The sequence below is a fragment of the Crinia signifera genome, chromosome 7 (assembly GCF_055691185.1).
Source record: "Crinia signifera chromosome 7, ASM5569118v1, whole genome shotgun sequence".
NCBI lineage: Eukaryota > Metazoa > Chordata > Amphibia > Anura > Myobatrachidae > Crinia > Crinia signifera.
The window spans coordinates 118,546,470-118,573,727 of record NC_139223.1 but is presented as its reverse complement, the minus strand read 5'-3'; positions in this window follow the sequence as shown (position 1 = coordinate 118,573,727).

Below are 27,258 nucleotides of genomic sequence, written 5' to 3'. Positions count from 1 at the left end.
GAATCTGTGCTGCAAAATCCAAAAATCACTCCTTCCCTTCTGAGTCCTGCCATGCACCCAACTGGTATTTTTTGGTCACATGTGAGGCATTGCCGTACTCGGGAGAAATTGGGGCACAGATTTTGGGGTGCTTTTTCTCCTTCATACCTTCTGAAAATGAAAAATTTTGAGCCAGAACTGCATTTTTGTGTAAAAAATGTAATTTTTCATTTTCACTGCCCACTTGTATCAAAATTGGTGAAACCCCTGGGGGTTTGAAATGTACACTATACCCCTAGATGAATTCCCTGAGGGGTGTACTTTGCAAAATGGGGTCACTTGTGGGGGGGTTCCACTGTATTGGTGCTTGGGGGGTCTTGCTAATGCGACATAGCACCCACCAAAATTCCACCAGAATCTGAGCTGCAAAATCCAAAAATCACTCCTTCCCTTCTGAGTCCTGCCATGCGCCCAAATGGTATTTTTTGGTCACATGTGAGGCATTGCCGTACTCGGGAGAAATTGGGGCACAGATTTTGGGGTGCTTTTTCTCCTTCATACCTTCTGAAAATGAAAAATTTTGAGCCAGAACTGCATTTTTGTGTAAAAAATGTAATTTTTCATGTTCACTGCCCACTTGTATCAAAATTGGTGAAACCCCTGGGGGTTTGAAATGTACACTATACCCCTAGATGAATTCCCTGAGGGGTGTAGTTTGCAAAATGGGGTCACTTGTGGGGGGGTTCCACTGTATTGGTGCTTGGGGGGTCTTGCTAATGCGACATAGCACCCACCAAAATTCCACCAGAATCTAGCGGACAAAAGGGGATTACAGAAAGAAGAAAATACAGGGTAACACGTGATACAATTGTCTAACAATAATAAGTACTTTAAAACACTTACAAAGAAACAGAAAAAGATACAATTATAATCAGCCACATTACATAAAACTGGAATACAAATGTTACCGTTAAGGAAATAGCGCAGCGCAGTCCGGTCGGAGCTCGCTATATTCAAGTAGAACTATAGCCCGGGTTGGTGAGGGGATATCAGCAGTGCCAAAGAGAGAGAGCCCCAGCCAGCTCAGGGATAGCTATCTTTATAGTTTACAAACAAAGGCCGTTTCCATTGGTCACAGGTTCAAATATCAAGTAGCAAAATACTGCACCCAATAAGGATTGGTGCAGGGGGGGGGTGTACTTCAGTGTCCTTTGTGTGTTGGCATCGCCGTCGGGGGTCGTAAACAGCAACAATAACCGGTTATATCTAGATTCTTTTGTCACACACATTTTAACAGAAATAGTCCTTGAAATATAGATTTTGTCCGTAATTATCGGACCATGTGAGTTGCGAAAACTTTGCAACGACCGGAGTACTGCGCATGAAAAACGGAACGTAACAGTACCAAACATTATACAGACAGAAGTATGTAATGCTGATTAAACTATGTGTAGTGCTCTAAACCTTTAATTAACTATATTTTATTTGGTGTAAGTATGGTATTATGAATTTATGTGTAATAGTATAGCTGTGCTTCTGGTCCACTTTGTCACACAGACTCGGGTATGTATACTTTATTTGCGCAACTCTGCGAACCAAAATGGCGGCCATACTATCCTAAAATGGCGTGTGTGTAACTCGACTTTAACAGTCCACCCTTTGACTGTAAATACTAAACTGTCACAGTGCAAAAATATTTCTTAAAACACAGAAATTCATAATCCTAACAATAATTTTGGGATCTTTGAATTAAACATATAAGGGGAGTAAACCATCTGCTCTTTGGCCAATCCAGGATCATGGATAAATGAGGGGCCACATTTATCGAACAATCTACTCAGGGTGACGAAGGATAATGTACAATTTTTGGGATAAAAATAAAAACAGGGGAGGTTACACTATATACAATTGTTTTTCAGATATGGCATCCTTTGGTAGGCATTGTTTGTGACAACAGACCCTTGAATTCTTGGTTGTCTCTCTTTTTGGTATACTTTTGAGTATGCTGGTATTATTACTATCAAACATCCGGTCCTGGGTAACGTGTCATGCTTAGAGATTCTATCTTGACCTAAACTGGGACGGGTAACACACTCTCAGAACTCTGTATCACCTGCCCAATACCTGGCAGCAGTGCGAAAGCAGTATCCTTGACTTTGGGGATAAGAACGGATAGTGGGGGGGAAGACAAAAATAGGACCCAAAATGATGGAGAAAAACGGGAAAAAAAAAAACTTGTTAGTGATCCTTCCAACCTGTTACCAGTGGGGTGTGTCACAGTCCTTTTTGTAGCTTGTACAGGTTGCTTGACCTTAGCTGCTCTCCAGTCCTCCCGAAATGATGCCTCTAGCAAATTCTTTCTTTCGCTCTTGAATGTTAGGACCTTCTGGGTTTCTGGTCTTTTGGCAGTAGGACGAACGTACCCGAATCTCTCTCTCTCTCTGCGACTTTGTTATTGAGGTAGTGCTGGTCAACAAAACTTGGGGTGGTTCTTTTCAAAGGTCTATCAAGCAACCTGTATATGGCAAAGCATGGGAAACAACAACAACTCCTGGTTCATGGTTATGATAGTTCACAACAGGTGTCAACAATGTCCTTTTGCTGTAGTTTTCAAGGTGTGGACACATCATTTGTATTATATTTGACATAGATCTTTTTGTAGGATTTCCATAATGTATGGCTGCCAGCCAGGCAATGATTCGATGGGGACAAATGAGGTGGGGTCCTGAGAGTGATTCTACTACTATGCAGCACAATGGGCAGTGCCACTGGCCAAAGCAATTCTTTTTCAGCTATAACTTTACCCAGTTTGTTCTTGATAGTACCCTTCACCTTCTCCTCCTTAGCGGTTAGTTGGGGTTGGCAGAGAATGTGGGGTGTACCATCAGTCCCTAGGAGTTTACACTTGTCTTAAACTTTTACGGGTGTTTCTGGGCTACCATATCTATACACAAAACATCAACACAAAAAAAATATATCTAAACGCTTTTAGAGTGGACTGTACAAAGTCAATTTGTATTACCTGCAGGGGTTCCTGCTGGAGGAGGGATGTGGAGATGGCTCTGTGGGAACAGCCGTTCCAGTGTCTTTCCCCAGACAAGTAAGGCATGACCTTGTCGTCTTACCTGTCTGTGGGCACACCAGTAAGTTTGGACCACTTTCCACATACCTTCCCTGTCAAGACAAGTCAGGCCATAGGCTATCTCTGCCCTGACAGTTTGGCATGTTCTCGGAGTCACTGGTTTTCCTTGTCCATCTTTCTATTCCTGTCCACATCCCTTCGGCTTCCATACTGTCTTCTCCTGCAGGGGACACAAATCTTGTATTTCTATGTGAATACACTGACATTTACAGGGGGAACACAAACATTATCCGCAGAGCGCATGGCTCACCCAGCTGCCTTGCCAGCATGTTCCTTATCAAGTGACACTGAATCCTTATCGAAGGTGTGGGCTTTACACTTGATAACAGCCACTCTGTCCGGCAGCTGTGTGGCTGTCAGGAATCTTTTGAACTTACAACGCTTGCGCCACTGGAGTGCCAGCTACTGCAACAAACATCTCTGAGGCGCCATAGGGCCCAAAATCTTCTGCATTACCCCAACAAACGTACTTGGAGTCGGCATAAATATTGGCTATTTTTCTCTCAGCCCGCAGCACTACTAATGAGGCTGCTGTTGCTGAGTGAGACGGCTAAGGGGTCCAGCCTCTACTATGCCTTCTCCATCTATTACGGTATAGCCAGTGTACAATTTTTCCCATCTCAGTGTTGTGGAAAGAGAGAGAGGAAAAAAAATGAATTACCTCTTCCAATGGGTTGTTACCACCCTTTGGGGGCATGCTGCAAAGGTCTGATTCAAACATGTCATGCAATCATATTCGTCTAGGCTCCCACTAACTTCCACCATTCCAGCAACCTCAGCATCAACCCCCCACCCTTTGTGCCTTGAAGGGCACACTTGGTAAGAGTGTTGCTGGGTTTACCCATGTTACTGGTAACATTTATAAAATTCATCAATGCAAGTTCCCATTTAGTGAACTTGGCTGGTGAATATTTTTCTAATGTTTAGGCAGAATTTTAGGAGTGTCCAGACTATATGAGGAGCATAACCAGTTAAAACACACCCAACACCACATTCTCCGTCTTGTTTTACCGGTAGTGCTATGGCAACTACACTGTGTAGACAAGTAGGAAGTGCTAGAGTAACTGGGTTTAATTGTACTTACACTGCAGTACGACATTGGTCAGGCTGGCATCACCAGGTTTCTTAAGTCACTATATCTGTCGCACACTCAGCAGATGTCTAGTATTCCAAATCACATGGTCTCTTGTGTCAGTCATACCCAGGGCAAAGGCTGTAATCAGGCCTGTTTCTCATTCTTTACTATCCACTTCTGTCTGTGAGGACATGGGTTTTGTGATTGCACCTATTCATATGTAAATGCAATTTACAACCCTTTTCATTCTCTGTTGAAGGGGAATGCTTTGTGCACTTCTTGGACTGCTTTTCACAAGATGGTGGCTGTGGTTGCCCTGGGTAACGTAAGGAGCAATGCTTAAGGTTACTGGGACTTTGTTCAAAATTTACTGAAAGATAGTGTGACTACTCTCTTGTCCACTCGTGCTGTTTTATGGGGCACTGCATATTCATAATAGGTATTTCTCTGCTGGGTGTGCGACAGATTTTTCGAACTACTTTTCTATCTTTTGTGGGGTTGTGGTTACTAACGTGTCCCAGATTCCCCCCTCCCCCCCGTTCAGGCACAACTGCAATCTGTCCTGCGATACCTTATGTCCTGCTTCAGGAGGATACACCAGAAGTTGTCTATCGCCATCTGCTGGGGTTGTGGATGAGTAAGGACATAACAATAAATCATTGACCCATTGTATCGGTATCAAACCATTTGTGGGCTGTAAGGACAGTGTGCAATCCTGCAAGACCTGGGGGAGAGGCTTTGTGGCTCTCTAAAGTTTCTGGAACAGAAGGGTAGGAGGAAAAATGGAAAATGAAAAAAATCAAAAGGGTAGAAAATTAATGACAGCAATGTGTACATTTATTGCAACAGAAATTTCTCTTTTATTTGGATGACACCCGGATTTGGCACTATGGGGGAATTGGCTCTCAACTATTTGGGTCTCACCCTTTTCAACTCCTGTTCTGATCTGTAAGCCCTCCCTCCTTTCTCTTACCCAGTGGGGTTGTGACTATGGGCTGTGTCTAGGGGTATTAGCTAAAAAGTTCTCTTTTGGGAACCTTGTTATCTCACTGGGTATTTTTCCAGCTCGACCTCAGGTTTCAAATGGTGAAGCTGTACTTTGGGGCGCTATGCTCTCTGTTTTTAACCCCTTCCCGACATTTGACGTACATTTACGTCATGGCCGGGAGGTACTTCCCGACACATGGCATAAATGTACGTCATGAGTTTAAACTGTCACTGCGTCTCGAGACGCAGTGACAGAGGGACGATGTCTGCTGTCCCTGACAGCAGACATGTCCCTGCATGCCCAGGGGGGGCTGCGATGCCGCCCCCCCGTCGGCGATCGCTGTGATTGGCTGTTCAGTGTGAACAGCCATTCACAGCGTTTTCCTGTGTTACCAGCGAATCGGACGCTCGGTAACACAGGTGTCAATCACCGCCGGGCGTCAGGGGGCATGAGGGGGTCATCGGTGACGATGACACCTCACCCCACCCTCACCCCACCTGCCCCCAAGGCTGTGATTGGTCCGTGGGACCCACGGACCAATCACAGCCAAGGCGCGACATTTAAACTGACGGTGACTGCGCTGCAGACGCCATTCCGGTCTGGAATAGCGTGCAGAACGGTCACCGTGCCTGCCTGCCGTGAATACCGACCTGATCCTTGCTAATACTTACCTGATCCTTGCAAATACCTTACCTGATCACCTTATCACTGCTTGTAGCGTGCTGGACGCTTCCTGGATCTGACTTCCTGAGACTTCCTGCTGCTGCTGCAGTGTGATAGAGAGATAGAGAGATAGAGAGAGAGATAGAGAGAGATAGAGAGAGATAGAGAGAGATAGTGACAGAGAGAGCTATATTTTGTGTCTGCTACCCCCCCTTTTTGGGGGTGCAGGGGTTTTCTATATATAAATAACTGTCAGTGCTGCTGCTGCAGTGTCATACAGTGATAGATAGTGATAGATAGTGAGAGGTAGAGAGATAGAGAGATTTGTGTCTGTTACCCCCCCTTTTTGGGGGTGCAGGGGTTTTATTTTATATATATATAACTGTCAGTGCTGCTGCTGCAGTGTCATAGAGTGATAGATAGTGATAGATAGTGAGAGATAGAGAGATAGAGAGAGATAGTGACAGAGAGTGATAGAGAGTGTATATTTTGTGTCTGCTACCCCCCCTTTTTGGGGGTGCAGGTTTTTTTTTATACATTTAACTGTCAGTGCTGCTGCTGCAGTGTCCTAGAGTGAGAGATAGTGAGAGATAGTGAGAGATAGAGAGATAGAGAGAGATAGTGACAGAGAGTGATAGAGAGTGTATATTTTGTGTCTGCTACCCCCCCTTTTGTGCTGATCAGTATATCTGTGCTGATCAGCAACTTTTTGGGGGCGCAGAGGTTTTTTTTTTATATATATACCTGTCAGTTGCTGCCAGTTGCACTGTCAGTTGCACCAAAGGTTGTGCACCTGCTGTCCCTCACTGGTAATCAGTGTCGCATCACTGATCACCTTTTTTTTTTTTGTGAGTGCTGTGGGGTCTTTTTTTAATTTTTTTTTTACACACACTGATTTTGTGGGTGTCCTGTGGCCACTGTGCGCCGATCAGTGACGTACATCACTGATCAGCTTTTTCGGCACAGGGTTGATCTATTTTTTTTTTTTTTTTGATCAGATTCCTGTTGCCTTTGAGCGCTGTTCAGTGACAGACGTTACTGACCAACATCTGTGCTCAATTTTTGGCGCAGGACCTTTTTTTTTTTTTTTAACCCCTTCAATTTTTTATTTTTAACCCCTTCATTTTTTTTTTTTTTTTATTGGTATAAAGTATTTTTTTTTTTTCTGCACTACATACACACTACATATCCCCCGGGTTGAAATAAAGTTTGTACCCCCCCCTACACTATACACGTGTTGAAACATTTCACTACCAGTAACACAAAAATAAAAATGGCATCCCAAATGTCCTCCCAAATGTCCTCCCAAATGTCCTCCCAGTCATCCAGGAGAATGTATTCAGTGGAGGAGGCATATGCCATGCTTGCCTCTGACTCTGACACAGGCAGTGATGCAAGCGGGGAATTTGAAGGATTCGTCTTAAGCTCCTCTTCCTCCTCTGGTGATGAGGGACCCCCTCAAAGACGCCCCCGTAGATCAGCTGAGATTCCCCCCCCAATAATTGATCTAGTATGGACCCCACCACCAGACAATTTTGAGCCCCAGGTTCCTGAGTTTTTGGCCATGCCAGGAATCCAATTTGATTCCACAGGTCTCAGAGAAATTGACTTTTTCAAATTATTTTTCTCTGATGATTTTATAAATTTAATGGTGGACCAAACTAATTTATATGCCCAGCAGTTTATTGCTCAAAACCCCACGTCATCATTTGCTAGGTGGACCCCTGTAGATGCAGTAGAGATGATGACGTTTTGGGGTCTGGTGTTTCATATGGGCATAGTAAAAAAGCCAGAAATTAGGCAATATTGGAGTACAGATGTTCTGTACAGTACTCCATTTTACCGTATGGCCATGCCCCGGACTCGATTTGAGACAATTCTTAAATTTATACATTACACCGATAATGCACAGTGCCCACCCAGAGATGATCCCACCTTTGACCGGCTATTCAAAGTCAGGCCGGTCATTGATCATTTCAGTGCCAAATTTGAAGAGGTGTACATCCCTGAAAAATTTATTTGTATCGACGAGTCCCTTATACATTTTAAAGGAAGGGTTAAATTCCGCCAGTACCTTCCCAGTAAGAGGGCAAGGTATGGCATAAAAATGTATAAACTGTGTGAAAGCACCTCAGGGTACACCCACAGGTTTAGGGTTTATGAAGGGAAGGATTCAAGAATTCAACCGCCAGAATGCCCCCCCTCCCTCGTAGGTGTTAGTGGGAAAATTGTCTGGGATTTAGTGCACCCCTTCCTGGATAAAGGTTATCACCTCTATGTGGATAACTTTTACACTAGCATCCCCCTGTTTAAGGCCCTTGGTTCAAGAGGTACAGCAGCTTGCGGTACTGTGCGCAAGAACCAAAGAGGCCTCCCAAAAACGCACATTGCCCAAGTAATGAGAAGGGGTGAAAGCAGGGGAATATGCAACGAAAATATGTTGTTGGTCAAATATAAGGACAAGAGGGATGTCCTTATACTGACAACAATTCACGGAGACAGTACCACCTCCGTCCCTGTACGAGGTACCAGTACCCACACCTCAAAACCTAATTGTATCCTGGATTACAATAGGTACATGGGCGGAGTGGATCTTTCAGATCAGGTACTGAAGCCGTACAGTGCCCTGCGGAAAACAAAAATCTGGTACAAGAAGGTGGCCGTGTATATCATCCAGATGGCACTGTATAACGCTTACGTGCTATTCCGTTCTACCGGCCAGAGGGGGACATTTATGCACTTTCAAGAGGAAGTCATAAAGGGCCTAATATTTGGGAACCAGCAGGCAGAGGGCCCCAGTACTTCTAGTACTGGCCCCCGTATTGTACCAGGGCAGCATTTTCCTGATGAAATCCCCTCCACTGGAAAAAAGGGCAGGACACAAAAAAGGTGCAAAGTTTGCTATAAAAAGGGAATAAGAAAGCAAACTATTTTCCAGTGTGACACTTGCCCCGACAAACCCGGCCTATGTATAAAGGAGTGTTTTAAAATATACCACACATCTATGGAATATTAGGTTCATAATTTCACCGTGCTTCGGGGGTCTTGCTAATGCCACATAGCACCCACCATTCATTCCACCAGAATCTGAGCCGCAAAATCCAAAAATCACTCCTTCCCTTCTGAGTCCTGCCATGCACCCAACTGGTATTTTTTGGTCACATGTGAGGCATTGCCGTACTCGGGAGAAATTGGGGCACAGATTTTGGGGTGCTTTGTCTCCTTCATTCCTTGTGAAAATGAAATATTTTGAGCCAGAACTGCATTTTTGTGTAAAAAAATGTAATTTTTCATGTTCACTGCCCAGTTTTATCAAAATTGGTGAAACCCCTGGGGGTTTGAAATGTACACTATACCCCTAGATGAATTCCCTGAGGGGTGTAGTTTGCAAAATGGGGTCACTTGTGGGGGGGTTCCACTGTATTGGTGCTTTGGGGGTCTTGCTAATGCGACATAGCACCCACCATCATTCCACCAGAATTTCTGCTGCAAAATCCAAATATCACTCCTTCCCTTCTGAGTCCTGCCACTTTTTGGTCACACATGAGGCATTGCCGTACTCGGGAGAAATTGGGGCACAGATTTTGGGGTGCTTTGTCTCCTTCATTCCTTCTGAAAATGAAAAATTTTGAGCCAGAACTGCATTTTTGTGTAAAAAAATGTAATTTTTCATTTTCACTGCCCACTTGTATCAAAATTGGTGAAACCCCTGGGGGTTTGAAATGTACACTATACCCCAAGATGAATTCCCTGAGGGGTGTAGTTTGCAAAATGGGGTGACTTGTGGGGGGGTTCCACTGTATTGGTGCAACATAGCACCCACCATTCATTCCACCAGAATCTGTGCTGCAAAATCCAAAAATCACTCCTTCCCTTCTGAGTCCTGCCATGCACCCAACTGGTATTTTTTGGTCACATGTGAGGCATTGCCGTACTCGGGAGAAATTGGGGCACAGATTTTGGGGTGCTTTTTCTCCTTCATACCTTCTGAAAATGAAAAATTTTGAGCCAGAACTGCATTTTTGTGTAAAAAATGTAATTTTTCATTTTCACTGCCCACTTGTATCAAAATTGGTGAAACCCCTGGGGGTTTGAAATGTACACTATACCCCTAGATGAATTCCCTGAGGGGTGTACTTTGCAAAATGGGGTCACTTGTGGGGGGGTTCCACTGTATTGGTGCTTGGGGGGTCTTGCTAATGCGACATAGCACCCACCAAAATTCCACCAGAATCTGAGCTGCAAAATCCAAAAATCACTCCTTCCCTTCTGAGTCCTGCCATGCGCCCAAATGGTATTTTTTGGTCACATGTGAGGCATTGCCGTACTCGGGAGAAATTGGGGCACAGATTTTGGGGTGCTTTTTCTCCTTCATACCTTCTGAAAATGAAAAATTTTGAGCCAGAACTGCATTTTTGTGTAAAAAATGTAATTTTTCATGTTCACTGCCCACTTGTATCAAAATTGGTGAAACCCCTGGGGGTTTGAAATGTACACTATACCCCTAGATGAATTCCCTGAGGGGTGTAGTTTGCAAAATGGGGTCACTTGTGGGGGGGTTCCACTGTATTGGTGCTTGGGGGGTCTTGCTAATGCGACATAGCACCCACCAAAATTCCACCAGAATCTGAGCTGCAAAATCCAAAAATCACTCCTTCCCTTCTGAGTCCTGCCATGCACCCAAATGGTATTTTTTGGTCACATGTGAGGCATTGCCGTACTCGGGAGAAATTGGGGCACAGATTTTGGGGTGCTTTGTCTCCTTCATACCTTCTGAAAATAAAAAATTTTAAGCCAGAACTGCATTTTTGTGTAAAAAAATGTAATTTTTCATTTTCACTGCCCACTTGTATCAAAATTGGTGAAACCCCTGGGGGTTTGAAATGTACACTATACCCCTAGATGAATTCCCTGAGGGGTGTACTTTGCAAAATGGGGTGACTTGTGGGGGGGTTCCACTGTATTGGTGCAACATAGCACCCACCATTCATTCCACCAAAATCTGTGCTGCAAAATCCAAAAATCACTCCTTCCGTTCTGAGTCCTGCCATGCACCCAACTGGTATTTTTTGGTCACATGTGAGGCATTTCCGTACTCGGGAGAAATTGGGGCACAGATTTTGGGGTGCTTTTTCTCCTTCATACCTTCTGAAAATGAAAAATTTTGAGCCAGAACTGCATTTTTGTGTAAAAAAATGTAATTTTTCATTTTCACTACCCACTTGTATCAAAATTGGTGAAACCCCTGGGGGTTTGAAATGTACACTATACCCCTAGATGAATTCCCTGAGGGGTGTAGTTTTCAAAATGGGGTGACTTGTGGGGGGGTTCCACTGTATTGGTGCTTGGGGGGTCTTGCTAATGCGACATAGCACCCACCAAAATTCCACCAGAATCTGAGCTGCAAAATCCAAAAATCACTCCTTCCGTTCTGAGTCCTGCCATGCACCCAACTGGTATTTTTTGGTCACATGTGAGGCATTGCCGTACTCGGGAGAAATTGGGGCACAGATTTTGGGGTGCTTTTTCTCCTTCATACCTTCTGAAAATGAAAAATTTCGAGCCAGAACTGCATTTTTGTGTAAAAAATGTAATTTTTCATTTTCACTGCCCACTTGTATCAAAATTGGTGAAACCCCTGGGGGTTTTAAATGTACACTATACCCCTAGATGAATTCCCTGAGGGGTGTAGTTTTCAAAATGGGGTGACTTGTGGGGGGGTTCCACTGTATTGGTGCTTGGGGGGTCTTGCTAATGCGACATAGCACCCACCAAAATTCCACCAGAATCTGAGCCGCAAAATCCAAAAATCACTCCTTCCGTTCTGAGTCCTGCCATGCACCCAACTGGTATTTTTTGGTCACATGTGAGGCATTTCCGTACTCGGGAGAAATTGGGGCACATATTTTGGGGTGCTTTTTCTCCTTCATACCTTCTGAAAATGAAAAATTTTGAGCCAGAACTGCATTTTTGTGTAAAAAAATGTAATTTTTCATGTTCACTGCCCAGTTTTATCAAAATTGGTGAAACCCCTGGGGGTTTGAAATGTACACTATACCACTAGATGAATTCCCTGAGGGGTGTACTTTGCAAAATGGGGTGACTTGTGGGGGGGTTCCACTGTATTGGTGCAACATAGCACCCACCATTCATTCCACCAGAATCTGTGCTGCAAAATCCAAAAATCACTCCTTCCCTTCTGAGTCCTGCCATGCACCCAACTGGTATTTTTTGGTCACATGTGAGGCATTGCCGTACTCGGGAGAAATTGGGGCACAGATTTTGGGGTGCTTTTTCTCCTTCATACCTTCTGAAAATGAAAAATTTTGAGCCAGAACTGCATTTTTGTGTAAAAAAATGTAATTTTTCATTTTCACTGCCCACTTGTATCAAAATTGGTGAAACCCCTGGGGGTTTGAAATGTACACTATACCCCTAGATGAATTCCCTGAGGGGTGTACTTTGCAAAATGGGGTCACTTGTGGGGGGGTTCCACTGTATTGGTGCTTGGGGGGTCTTGCTAATGCGACATAGCACCCACCAAAATTCCACCAGAATCTGAGCTGCAAAATCCAAAAATCACTCCTTCCCTTCTGAGTCCTGCCATGCACCCAACTGGTATTTTTTGGTCACATGTGAGGCATTGCCGTACTCGGGAGAAATTGGGGCACAGATTTTGGGGTGCTTTGTCTCCTTCATACCTTCTGAAAATGACAAATTTTGAGCCAGAACTGTATTTTTGTGTAAAAAAAATAATTTTTCATTTTCACTGCCCAGTTGTACCACAATTGGTGAAACCCCTGGGGGTTTGAAATGTACACTATACCCCTAGATGAATTCCCTGAGGGGTGTAGTTTGCAAAATGGGGTCACTTGTGGGGGGGTTCCTAACTTTTAGCATCTTATGGTGCCTAGAAACCTACATGGTGCCTAAAAAATAATCTCATAAAAAGGAGGCTCCAAAATCAAGTAGGTGCTCCTTCTATTATGAAGCCTGTGGTTTGGTCACCGTGCACACTAGGGCCACATGTAGGATATTTATGAAAACAAAAGAATTGGGGGAATCAATTTTCAGTCACATTTCTCTAGTAAAATGTACTGTGTTCCTTAGAAAAATGTATTAAAATTGCAAATCTGCAAAAAAAAAGAAATTTTGAAATTTCACCTACACTTTGTTTTAATTCCTGTGAAACACCTAAAGGGTTAACAAACTTCCAAAATGCTGTTTTGAATACTGTGAGGGGTGCAGTTTTTGAAATGGTATCATTTATGGGGGTGTCTCACATACAAGTCCCTCAAAGTCACATCAGAACTAAACTGGTCCCTAAAAAAATCAGTGTTTGAAATTTTCTTGAAAATTTGAGAATTTGCTATTCATATTGTAAGCCTCCTAGTGTCCCAAAAAATTAAAAGGAAGTTGAAATAATGATGTCAACATAAAGTAGACATATGGTCTATGTTAGTTATTCACTATTTTGAGTGGTAAGATTATTTGTCTCACAAGCAGAAAATTTAACATTTTGCAAATCGCTAAATTTTCCATTTTTTCACGATATTTTGGTATTTTTCACAAAAAAACACAGACTGTATCGACCCAAATTTACCACTAATTTGAAGTACAATGTGTCACGAAAAAACAATCTCAAAATCACTGGGATAAGTAAAAGCAAAAAAAAGTTATCCCCACTTAAGTGAGACATGTCAGATTTGAAAAAAAGGGCTCTGTCAGGAACGCAAAAACTGGCTCTGTCAGGAAGGGGTTAAATGGGTTTCTATTGAAGCTATCGTTGACATTAATCCTGTGTCCTGCCCATCTTTAGTTCAAAGAGAACTCGGTATTTGTGCTGTAGTTTTTAGCTACCTTAGATGGGTTAAAAAATCTATAACAGTACAGTGCAGCATTAGTCATGGGGGTATATCTAACGATTTTGCATCTAGTTCGTGCATACTGGCCCTGTTGTCTCTTAGTTATGAATCCTCTGGAGCCCAGAAGCAGACATAACTTATTTTTCAAGGTAGTTCCTGTAATTAGAAGGTCAATCGCAGCCGCTGCAGTCAATAAGACAGAGTATTTGATATGCAAGGGCCCGATTATTATCTCTATTTGTTTTACCAATGGGTAATGCTGCACTTTTCCTGTTACCCCAATCGTAACTGCCATTTGCTTGGCACAACCTAGATCAGGAGGGAATGTTGTTAACGGGTTTAATTAAAAGAAAAACTTTAGCGTTTAAACCATTACACTTACCCATATCTGAGGCTCCTCCTTCAGATATTGTGTCATGTTACCTGGTTGTGGGGTGTATGTATGTCCTACTCCCTGTTTGCATATATGTGTCATGCTTAGGGCGGCGTTGGCAACTAAGTGGGGCTATGGCTATGTGTTGAGACCTACCTGTCTCCTCCCATTGTGTCTCCCAGTCACTTACATATGTGTTATGTTTCCTATGGTTACCTACCCTGCAATGTCTGGCTAGGTGTCCTTTGTTTTCACAGTTGAAACATACGGTTTGTTTCCGTCTTACCGTGTCTGGCCTTTGGTGTTGTATGTTTTTGGTTGGATCCTTACTACAAGTGTGACTATCGGCTGTTATCAGTTTCCGCATGCCGTTTGTCTGCATTTCTGTCATAAATCGTTTGTCTAGATCAACAGCAGATTTCTTTAAAGTATGTATTGTCATCTGTCTGCAGTTGGGGAAAATGGTTTCTATGCTGGTTCTCAAATTTTCCCTAAGACCTTGTATCAGCACAGAGACAATCACTTCCTTAAGATGTATGTTGTCCCTGGGGTCGGGGATACCAGAGTGTTTTGGCAACGCCTGCAAAGCACGGTTGAAATATCCGCTGGTAGACTCACCATCTTTTTGTTTGATGGTGAACATCAGAGTATTTTCAACCGTCGCTGGGAAATATACACCCAATTGTATATTTATTAGGCGTATATTTTCCTGGTTGCCCTGTTCAGTTAAAATCTTATCGCCCTCCACACCACTGTCCCGAATGAATTTCGGGACATCTATGTGTGAAGGGAGGCAAGCTCTCAACATGTATCGCCAATCCTTATTGGTGGGCTCATCTGAATTTCCTCGTTCCCTTACAAATTTCTGACACTTTGCCAGATCTTTGCTGGGATCAGGGAAATTTTTGATGATTGAACGACGTTCCAATCGTGTCCACGTATTGTGCATGTCGCTATTCCTTACAGGCATTACCTCATCCCTGCCTCCCCGTCCACAGGGAGGTTCCACTGTGTGCAGAGGGTGGATTTGTGTCCCCCCTGCACCATTGGACAACATCCCAGGAATAACTATCTCTGTGCTGTGTTGTGTGTACTTACCTGTGTCTCCAATTGTGTTCCTGGCATCAGCCATCTCCTCGACCAGGATGGCAGCAGCAGCTTGGGCTGTCTCACCCTTTCTCTCCTTTCCGCTAGCTTCACAAGGGATGGCCGATGTCTGGAATCTCTCCTGTGGATCTGTATCTTGCTTATAGGGGGTAAAAACAGTATACAGGTTATTCATTTTCAGGTTTTCTTTGGTTTCACTTTGGACTTGAATTGTTCCCTTTTTTACATATTGGGCGGTAGAAACATTCGTATTCCTGTGGCTGATTACACTTGCATCCGACAGATAACTATGTTCCCTTTGAATTGTACTTTCCTTCTGCCACAATTTTAGACATTCATTCTGTTCAACTCTTTCCTCGAGTGGCAAGAGCAAACATATCTGATCTCTAACTGCTGATAAGACTTCTGGATTGAAACTACCAACACTGGGAAATTCTAACTTGCTGCCCTGTGTCATCTTTTTCCATTTCTCTTGGTAAACAACTGCTCGTTCACCGTGCTTCCTGCACATTATGAATGCTGCCGACCCTTTAGGTCGGCTTGATTCCTCCCTAACTAGCACGGCATCCCTGTGTGAAACGTTATTTCCCATTGTTACAGGAATAAAAGTTCACAGCTAGCAGAAACCGGTTGGTCGTTTGTCCTTGAGTAGCTCCCAAAACACTCCTCCCCAACAGAGTGACACTATTCCACACTTAAGCGTGAAGCCCACTCTGCGAGGTTATGTACTCAATCACCACTCGCTTACGGTCAGAAACGCATAACTACACGACTTGCGGGGTGCGGCCGAGATTTGCAGAACGCAAGAAAACTTGTTTTTCCTGTATCCTCAAAACTGGTATATTTCTAAAGTGGCTAATCAGATCACTGGGTTCCGATTTAGCTTCTTGTACCCTTCCGGTGGATCAAAATAGGTAGGTCCACGGAAGGGGCAGTTCCTATGGGCACGTCGTCACGTGCGCCTCTATGTCTTAAACCTTTCACACTGTTTCACACTGGATGCTACTTACACCTTGGTCTTACGCTTAAACTTGCAATATTTCTGTACAGAAAATCTTCCCAGGTTGGTAGTTTCTCACTAGATACTTATGCAGGTATAAATCCCTTTTAATGGCTATAGGAATCTATTAAAATAATGCTTGAGTTGCTTGTTTTTGGGAAAAATGAACAATAAAAGAAAAACTTATTTTCTCTTATTAATTACTGCTTTATCCACAGTATGTTACTATACTGTTTTTAAATAAAGCTAGTGATTTAATACTATTCACCTCTGGGTTCCTATGTGTGCTGCATGTGCAGTGCCAGTGAACAGCCACGTATGTACGTGTGTTTGTTAAACCTGTTCACAGGCCGCCGATGACTCGGCCACCCACGTGTTCTACAGTGTATTTGCAAGGTCGCGATCGGGTTTCGCTACACGCAGTAATTGCGCATAAATATGGAATAAATCCCTTAACTCAGTCCGAAAGTTACGTATAAAGATGCGAAATAAATCCCGCACTTAATCCGTAAATTACGTACAAAGATGCGAAAATTTCCCAACGTAAGCACGTGCGTGCACACCTTGCGTAATACACAATAGATGTTTCACGTTACTGTAAAAGGCCCAGAATTTATCGCCACGTGGCGGAGTCCCTGGCCCTGCAGTAACTAACAATAAAAGATTATAGTTTTGCACAGAAGGAATCCTCTATGTACTATAATAAACACAGGCCTTTGCCTCCACGTGTGCGAACCTTATCGCACATGGCACATATACTGTAATGAACAAGCAACTCAAGACACTATACACCGTTAAACTACTTGTGGCAGGCAGAAGTACAGCTTACTAAACACTTAATATACTTTAAAACACGTGGCTTAATATTTCCTTGGATTTCACTTATTGTACTTCGGGTTCAAACGCTAGCACCTCTCGAACCCTGCACCGCCGCGGACTTGGCCTATCCAGCAATGGTTAAATAATCACTTCCTTCCTTTTGCTGGTATAGGTTCAAGCCGCGCGTTTGGTACAGTGTTCTAGAGTATGAAACGCTCGGACGCCAGCCCCCAACTATCAATATCGATATTTATATGGCCAAAGAACAATAAGTGTAAAGCGTAGGTTACGTACTTTTTCCGTAACTTGCGTACCCTTTATTCCTAGCTACGTGCGAACAAAGCGTAGCGCAGCGTAGCGTACCTTTACCGTGTATTGTACACTCTTGAATCAATGCAGTAATAGGAGATCCCTTCGCAGTACTTTGTCTCTAATCTGCGAATACACTTTAAGGACAATGTCCGTAATACACCTTATCGCTAGATGCGAATAATAGACGAGACCACGGTATAACAAGTGAGGAGATAGATTCTCCGTAAATAGTGTATTTAGTCCCTAGCGGACAAAAGGGGATTACAGAAAGAAGAAAATACAGGGTAACACGTGATACAATTGTCTAACAATAATAAGTACTTTAAAACACTTACAAAGAAACAGAAACAGATACAATTATAATCAGCCACATTACATAAAACTGGAATACAAATGTTACCGTTAAGAAAATAGCGCAGCGCAGTCCGGTCGGAGCTCGCTATATTCAAGTAGAACTATAGCCCGGATTGGTGAGGGGATATCAGCAGTGCCAAAGAGAGAGAGCCCCAGCCAGCTCAGGGATAGCTATCTTTATAGTTTACAAACAAAGGCCGTTTCCATTGGTCACAGGTTCAAATATCAAGTAGCAAAATACTGCACCCAATAAGGATTGGTGCAGGGGGGGGGGGTGTACTTCAGTGTCCTTTGTGTGTTGGCATCGTCGTCGGGGGTCGTAAACAGCAACAATAACCGGTTATATCTAGATTCTTTTGTCACACACATTTTAACAGAAATAGTCCTTGAAATATAGATTTTGTCCGTAATTATCGGACCATGTGAGTTGCGAAAACTTCGCAACGACCGGAGTACTGCGCATGAAAAACGGAACGTAACGGTACCAAGCATTATACAGACAGAAGTATGTAATGCTGATTAAACTATGTGTAGTGCTCTAAACCTTTAATTAACTATATTTTATTTGGTGTAAGTATGGTATTATGAATTTATGTGTAATAGTATGGCTGCGCTTCTGGTCCACTTTGTCACACAGACTCGGGTATGTATACTTTATTTGCGCAACTCTGCGAACCAAAATGGCGGCCATACTATCCTAAAATGGCGTGTGTGTAACTCGACTTTAACAGGCTGCAGGGCTGACCTTTTCTTTGTTAGCTGCTAAGAGTTCTACCACATATCAGCCTCTAGTTGATAGAACACTGTACCTTTTTCCCCCATTCACTGCTGTCTGTAAATTAAATGCAGTTCACACACATGGAAAGCACAAAGGGCAGGGGCCCCTGTCACAGAGTAGAGATCACTGTGTTCCTGCCAACTGTACTTTTCACCATGCAGGACATTGTGCTTATACCCTTGCCACCCACTGCCTTCCCTGTCATCCTCTCCCTGTCACCCACTGCTTCCAATCAACCTCTGCCTTCCCCAGCCTCCCCTTGACTTTTGCTGGCACTGCTTGCCTCTCCCTTTCACTCAGTGCCCCCCTGCTCCCTTACCATCTGCTGTCAACCTCTGCCTCTTACTGCCTTATGCGGTCAGCCTCTTCGTCTCCATGTCACTCACTGGTTTGCCCTGCCCTTCTTACACCCCTGCCTTCCACAGTCACCCAATGACCCCCCCCCCACCTTATACTTGGCACCTTTGCCTCTCCCTGTCACCCACTGCTGTGTAGAATATTGTGAACTAGGGTTAGAGTGGTGGAGGGGGCCCAAATTCCAAATTATATCTTTGCATCTGGGCCAACCACTCTCAAGTTCCACAAGCACCAATATGTGTTTTACAAACTTTGATGGATTTGCTATCTCATGTCTACTAATAACTTGGAAATATAATTCTCTCATACTGTAAAGAAGTTATCAATTGTAGATTCTTTTGACATCATACTTTTTAAGTTTGACGACTCCCTAAAAACCCCATTGGGTTTTAACTGGAAAGTCAGGTCTAAGTATGAGATCTTTTAAGAGGTGCCAATGTAGCTTCAGACATCATTTTAGTTTAGCATTCTCCTGATTGATAATTAGTATTATTAGCATATAATTGGTCTATACAGTTCAGGAATATTAAATTGGCAACAGAGTCATCCATAATGTCAAGGGCTGTATCAGTGATGTGAAAATAGGGCTGGTAATTCACTGCTGGCTCATTAGAATACAAAAGGGCCCCAAAGATGGTGCTGGAAAGCAGTGCCAATGTAGCAGCTTTTTTGCGCCAAGTTGGCTACCAGCCGGCAGGTGAGCCGTACAGCGGAGTAGCAGGTGCTCGTATGAACACACTTGTTGTGCTGGAGACATAATGTAAACTACTTGCTGCCACCGCTATTTAAATATATTTATCAATATTTTTTTGACACTGAATTAACATCCTTTGTTAGTAGGCACATGCAGTGCACTATGGGAATTAGTTTGCATGCAATGCATTGTGGGGCGTGTATACCATTAATACACTTTCACTTGTTTAACACATTTTGTATCACTATGTATTATATTTACTGACACTATAAATTACATCCGAATATGGATGTAATTTATGGAAATTGTAGTTGTTTTATTAACACATAATACTGGAGATACTGTCTACAGTAAATGTCTGCACCAATCAGCTGTAGGAGGAAGTGAGGTATTAACACTTCCCTAATAAAAGGAGGATTCCATTTGGGAAGTGACACATTGCTGTAGGCAGACCACAGGAATAGCACAATGGAAGGAGTTGAGGTAAGAGCTCTGTTTATTTGTATACATTTATTATGTAATTGTTTATGCTATTTTATTTTCTATTGTGACCACAGTTATTTGGTGTAGATGTTAAAGGTAATAGTAATATATCAATGCCATAATTATATTTACTAGGATGCATTTCATGATTTATGTAAGGATACATGGGATACGGTCGTATTGTCGACCCGACTTAGGTCGACAGTCATTATGTCAACACTGTTGGGTCGACAGGCAACAAGGTCGACAGGGTTCTAGGTCAACAGGGATGAAGGTTGACATGGTTTTAGGTCGACAAATTCATTACGTCGACATGGGTTAGTTGTGCATGCGGCGTGCACAGAGAATCTAGTCAGCGTGGAGGGACAGGGTGCCGCCCATCAGCGTTCAAATTCAGCCTCAGCACAGTGTCTGACTGACGGCGGTGGTTATTTAGGTGGTTACCTTAAGTTTGCACATATCTCTACAGAGCCATTGGTCTTCAGAAACATGGTCGCAGCCCTTTATGTCCGCATAGCTGGAGGCTCCAGCCTGGAGCATAGTCCCTAGGGTGGTATCAGTATTCACTGTCACTTAAAACCGGGACTTTCCGAGTCCCGGGATGGGTTTGGCCGGGACTCGGGATTTACTAGTGACAACCGGGACAAACCGGGACAAACCGGGACGGTTGGTCACCCTAAGGCCGGGGCTTGCCTGTGCACTGCCTCGTGGTAATTTAAAAGGTAATCAAATAAATCTAATTTGTACATGCTTTATAACCTTTTCCCAATTTAAATCTGAATATTTATTTTCTTACTGCTAAAATAACATGTTTGCTCTATAGGGGATATCATCAGTGTGTGCATATTTGGTTGGGTTCGGTATTATTTACCTACAGTATAATCAAAATTCCGACGGTCAAAATACCGTCATTTAAAATGTCTACATAATTTTTTTGTCTGTATGTTGACATATATTATATTATATTCCCCCTCCATGTCCACTGGGATGGGAAAGTATGAACAAGTCGGTTTCAATGAAAAACTCGTCGACTTTTTCACCTGTCTACATTTTAAATATCGGTATTTTGACTGTCGATATTGTAAATGTCGGTATTTTGACCTTGTCTGTATTTTGACCGTTGGTCAATGGTTGTCGGATTTGATTGTACGTATATTGATTGCATCACATTTGGTTATCTGCAGTAGTTTGGCATGATCAGATTAGCTGTGTCGTAATGTGAATTTTGGCTCATACAGTGGGCCTTATTCTAGTTCACTCTTTCTGACAAAATCCTTCTTAGATAAAAAATTGATTGAGATCACCAAATCAGATTTTTAAACATTTGAAAATCTTGGTTAATCGGGGCTTTGAATGGCAGCAGTCAATGGCAGAGGAAGAGCCAGTAAGAGCTCCTGAAGATGCCAAAGACCTGGGGGGCCTGTAGCCAATGCAATAGTGCTTAAAAGCCGCCTCCCCCCGGTTGGAGGTCCAGAGAAATAAAAACATAAAACAAGCAGTGTTTTGTAGTTACTTTAATATTGCCTTTGCAGGAGGACTATAGGTATCAGCAAGCCCTTAATGCCTCACATGCTGGTACATGTGGTTCTGAAATACCGGCATGTGGGACAGGCTTGCTGTTAAGGCCAATATTACTATGCAAAAGATATCAACCCTTCACACAACGCCCAGGGTTGTGGGGGATAGCTCCGGGCTTCAGCCTAGGCTTTGGGCATCATGGAGAGGGGGAACCCCTTTTATTTGGGGGGTCCCCACCTCCTAAAGAATCCCCAGCAGTTGGTTCGAGCGCAGCCTTGTGCCTCACATATTCATAATGGTATCAACACTCTGGCCTCACATAACAGAGGGCCTTATTCTAGTTCACTCTTTCTGACAAAATCCTTCTTAGATGGACAAAACCATGTGCACTGCAGGTGGGGAAGATGTTACTTGTGCAGAGAGAATTAGATTTGGCATTTGGGTGGAGTTTTATTTCAAAGAATAAAAATAAAGCAGCCAGTATTTACCCTGCACAGAAACAAAATAACTCACCCAAATCTAATTCTCTCTGCACATTTTACATCTTCCCACCTGCAGTGCACATGGTTTTGTCCATCTAAGACCCCACCCCTCTGCAGTCACCCCCACCACCGCACCTACGCAGTTTCCCCACCGCTAGCATACACGGTGAGAGGCTGGCGGGAGGCAGGGGATTCAAATCAATAGGGCAGTCTACTATTGACCACAAATACCCCTGATCATGGCCTCACTGAATGATTGAATAAACCCTCTGATCATTTTATCAAACTGTGTGTGGCCATGATCAGATGTGTTCTGGATTTCAAAGGAAACTGGATAGATTTCTGACTTGGGGGGGGATTCTGGTTTACCTGCAAAGCAAAATTCACAGCTTTGCGGGTCCTCTAAACACTGCCCGGTGCCTGCACGAATGCCCCCCCCCCTGTCGCACGCGGATTTCCCCGCACACATGTGAATTGATGTTTAGCATAAACATCCATTCACAGCCTTGCGTGTGGGGGGCAAAATCATTCGATGGTCGCTGACCATCGAATGATTTTGCAAGCGCTCGTAGATGTACCTCTCTGGTGTCTTACATCTGCGAGCGCCCTGTCCGGGAAGCGAGCAGGCAATTGATATGCTGATGGCAGCTGCCCGCCTCCCGAGCTCGCATCCCCGGCAAATTTCCATGGGAACGCTCAGCTTTTTCATGGGAAAAAAACAGGTGGTGTGTGTTGCGCAATCAATAGCTGCTGGCACAGGGTTTGCCAGAACCCTAAATTTAGGACAGAAAAAAGAAAGGCGTGTGCCAGCGCTGGCTGTGTCAATAATTACATGGCTCTCTGAAATTATTATTTAATAAAAATGAACATATAAAATACATTTAATATGAAAAATAAATGATCTAGTACTGGTGAATCATTTATAGATATATCACTTTGGAGTGTGATCTCATGAGAATAGTCCCTTAGTAGGGGAATGTTTGAAGCTGACAGATGTAATGATATATTACCATCCAATTTCTCTGGTGGAATTGAAGCCAGATGTCTGTGACAACGATAGTTCTGTGGTGCCTTATAATTTCAAAGGCTCAAGACTCCCATGAGACGATCTTCCTTTCTTTTTGGATTGAATTAGGGATAATGCTGTAACCCACAAGATTGTATCCAGATATTCGATAAGGGATGTCAGAGGGATGATGAACTTGGTCACTTTTAAAGGATGAATTCAGCAATTTCAGGTGTGCTCAACACATTTCCCCTCAGGAGCAAGTGTGATAGTGGTGCAGCCAGTCTTGGATTTTATACCTACAGATGTAGCGGGATTCATCTTTGCAGGTGATGGCGATGGTGTCGCCATCGCCATCCCCTGCCCCGCCGCCATCTGTATGCCGGAAGGGGATGCGCGCGTGTCCCCTTCCGACGGTGCTGCCCTCGGTCGCCAGGTGCCCACACCGGGCGACCGCACCCCCCGCAGTGCCTCAGGTCCCCCCCAGCCCCCTCGAGCGGGAGGCGGACAGTATTGCGTCCGCCTTGCCGCCCGGATACTGAGACGCGCGTGCGTGGGGGACGCACGCGCGTCTCAGTCAGATAGAGGCGCCGTGTTGCTGGCGGATCGCCAGCAGCATGTTGCTGGCGGTTCGCCAGCAACAAGAGGCCAGATTCATCTGTAAGCTGCTAATTGACTCAATGTGGACCAACTCCGTACAATAAACTTTACTTTTAAGAGAACCGTGTAAAAAATAATAACTCTATTATCTAAATTAATATAGGAGGCCATATTCAAATAGATGAATCTATTTTACTTTTGGTAAACACAACTTTACATTTAAAATTTGAAAAGCATATGTGCGCTCAAGTCACGTGACCCGGAAGTTGGGCACAATTTTTTTGAAAACTTAGTGTAACGTTGAGGTCGTTATGTTTAGACCTTATCAACATAAATGAGCGGGTCAGGCGGACAGGCTTACCCCAACTGATGTCCCTGCCAACCGATGATTGCCGGTATCAGCGGTAGCGGCGGGGAACGTCTCCGTGGTTATCCTGGCTGCGTCTATTGTGTTGCTAAGCAACGCGCGGTCACATGATGCCATGTGACCCGACGTGCCGTGCATCATAGGAGGCTCCCCACTCTTACACATCCTCCCGGAAGTACGTCAGGCGCCGCGCGCCTGTGCAGCGTGGCATACTACCCAGCAACTCTGGAACATACATGCACATACATGCACATGTGGGGACACCCTCTGAGTTGTCATACCAACACTCAATAGATCGGTCTCCATGGCAGCAGACCTAAACTGACCCGCTCATTAGCCCAATGAGGACATATAAATCAACATCAAGGGCGAAATGTAATAGGGTGTGATTTTTTAGACATGTGCGATTTTTGGTCAAAAACGGCCGAAATCGCACATTTTCCGAAAATCGCACATTTAATAGGTTGAAAATCGCGGTAAAAAATCGCACTTTTTACCGCGAAATCGCACTTTTCTAAGTGCGATTTTTAGTCACATTTCAATTCGCATCCAGATGTTTTCCCATTATAAAGTATACAACTCGCAAATGTAATAGGGTGCGATTTTTGGTCAATGTTACCAAAAATCGCAAAAAAAATAGACCAGGTTCTGACAGGCGATTTTGACAGAACCATGCACAGATCATTGAGATCTGTGCATGGTTCTGTTAATAAAAATGTGTAAAAGTGTTTTTATAAAAAAAAACCGGCGTGGGGTCCCCCCTCCTAAGCATAACCAGCCCCGGGCTCATTGAGCCGGACCTGGTTCCAAAAATACGGGGGGACAAAAAGCATAGGGGTCCCCCGTATTTCTGAAACCAGCCCCGGACTCTTGGACCGGTCCTGGTTCCAAAAATACGGGGGACAAAAAATCTGGGGTCCCCCGTATTTTGAAACCAGCACCGGGCTCCAACAGCCCGCGGTGTCATGCCACAGCCGGGGGACACTTTTTATACAAGGTCCCCCGGCCAAAACATGAGCACCGTGGCTGGTCAGCCTTGGACGGGGTACCTGGAGGAGTGGGGACCCCCCCAATAAAGGGGTCCCCCCCCCCCAGGCTTCACCCGTCCAGGGCTGAAGCCCGGGGCTGTCACCGGCGTCCGTGGCCAGTGGACGCCGGCCTGATAGGGTTAAATTCATCATACATATCATTACATTGCTTTTTACCGGCGAACTACAAGTGCCAGCAGACCTCCCCCGCATGCTGGGACTTGGAGAACCACAAGTCCCAGCATGCGGGGCATTAATGGGCCCGCTGGGACTTGTAGTCCACCTGTAAAAAGAATGTTTATAAAAAACACACACACAGAGAAGTACAAGTTTATTACACACACACACCTCAATTTTACACCAGCGTTACTTACCATTCCTGGATCCAGCGCTGGTCTGGCTGCTTTACAGCCGGCTCCCCCCGCACTGACAGGCAGCGGGGAGAACCGCCTGTCTCCGTTGCTTCTAACAGCCTCTGTAGCGCTGTCCGAGTGCTACAGAGGCTGAGAGCGTGATTGGCTGAGCTACAGTATGCGTCTCCATGGAGACGCATAGCTCAGCCAATCAGGACTGAGCTATGCGTCTCCATGGAGACGCATACTGTAGCTCAGCCAATCACGCTCTCAGCCTCTGTAGCACTCGGACAGCGCTACAGAGGCTGTTAGAAGCAACGGAGACAGGCGGTTCTCCCCGCTGCCTGTCAGTGCGGGGGGAGCCGGCTGTAAAGCAGCCAGACCAGCGCTGGATCCAGGAATGGTAAGTAACGCTGGTGTAAAATTGAGGTGTGTGTGTGTAATAAACTTGTACTTCTCTGTGTGTGTGTTTTTTATAAACATTCTTTTTACAGGTGGACTACAAGTCCCAGCGGGCCCATTAATGCCCCGCATGCTGGGACTTGTGGTTCTCCAAGTCCCAGCATGCGGGGGAGGTCTGCTGGCACTTGTAGTTCGCCGGTAAAAAGCAATGTAATGATATGTATGATGGATTTAACCCTATCAGGCCGGCGTCCACTGGCCACGGACGCCGGTGACAGCCCCGGGCTTCAGCCCTGGACGGGTGAAGCCTGGGGGGGGGGGACCCCTTTATTGGGGGGGTCCCCACTCCTCCAGGTACCCTGTCCAAGGCTGACCAGCCACGGTGCTCATGTTTTGGCCGGGGGACCTTGTATAAAAAGTGTCCCCCGGCTGTGGCATGACACCGCGGGCTGTTGGAGCCCGGTGCTGGTTTCAAAATACGGGGGACCCCCAGATTTTTTGTCCCCCGTATTTTTGGAACCAGGACCGGTCCAAGAGTCCGGGGCTGGTTTCAGAAATACGGGGGACCCCTATGCTTTTTGTCCCCCCGTATTTTTGGAACCAGGTCCGGCTCAATGAGCCCGGGGCTGGTTATGCTTAGGAGGGGGGACCCCACGCCGTTTTTTTTTTAACTTTTTTTTTTTGGAACAAAATCGCATTTATGAAAATGCGCACATTTTCATGACTGAAAATGCGCACATTTTCATGACTAAAAATCGCGGCAAATCGCATTTTTTGCCGCTAATTCGCATCTCATTACATATGCGAATTCGCTGCAAAAAACGCGATTTTTAAAGGTGCGATTTGGTGCGATTTTTTTTTTAGTCTAAAAATCGCACCCTATTACATTTCGCCCCAAGAATCTTTTTCTTTTTTCTTTAAATTTGATACTTTATATGGTTTTGTTTGTTCTTTTATGCAAAGTTCTTTAAAATCCTCAAGAGCAATCTTGTAGAACGATTCTATACATGAACTCTTTGCACTTATCGAAAAAAAAACACAGATTTAGTATGAAATTTGGTTGACAAAGATCTTCTCAAATCGAAAATCTGTTGTGTTTCTCCTTCTATATGATTTTGCTCCCACAATTCTTCTAAATTGCATTACAAGATTTCATCTGTTTTGTCCAAAACAAGTGGGATGGAGTCATCATTTCTATTATTTAAAGTTTTTTGTGCAAAATAGCGTTTGCGGCACAATGTGCGCACAAATCTATTTAGCTCAACAAATAGATAAAAAATGTTGGGTTGGCTTGTAGGGCAGAAATTAAGGCCCTTTTGTAAAACTGAAAGATGACTCTCATTTAATTGCTTATCCGACAAATTAAACACACATGGGATATTTTGATTTATGTATATCTTTGGTTTCTTTTTGAGGCGTTTGCCTCCTCCTTTTCCCCTATGTGGAGGGGAAAAACTCAATTGTAAAGCACAACGGAATATGCTGTGCTATATAAGAAACTGTAAATAAATAA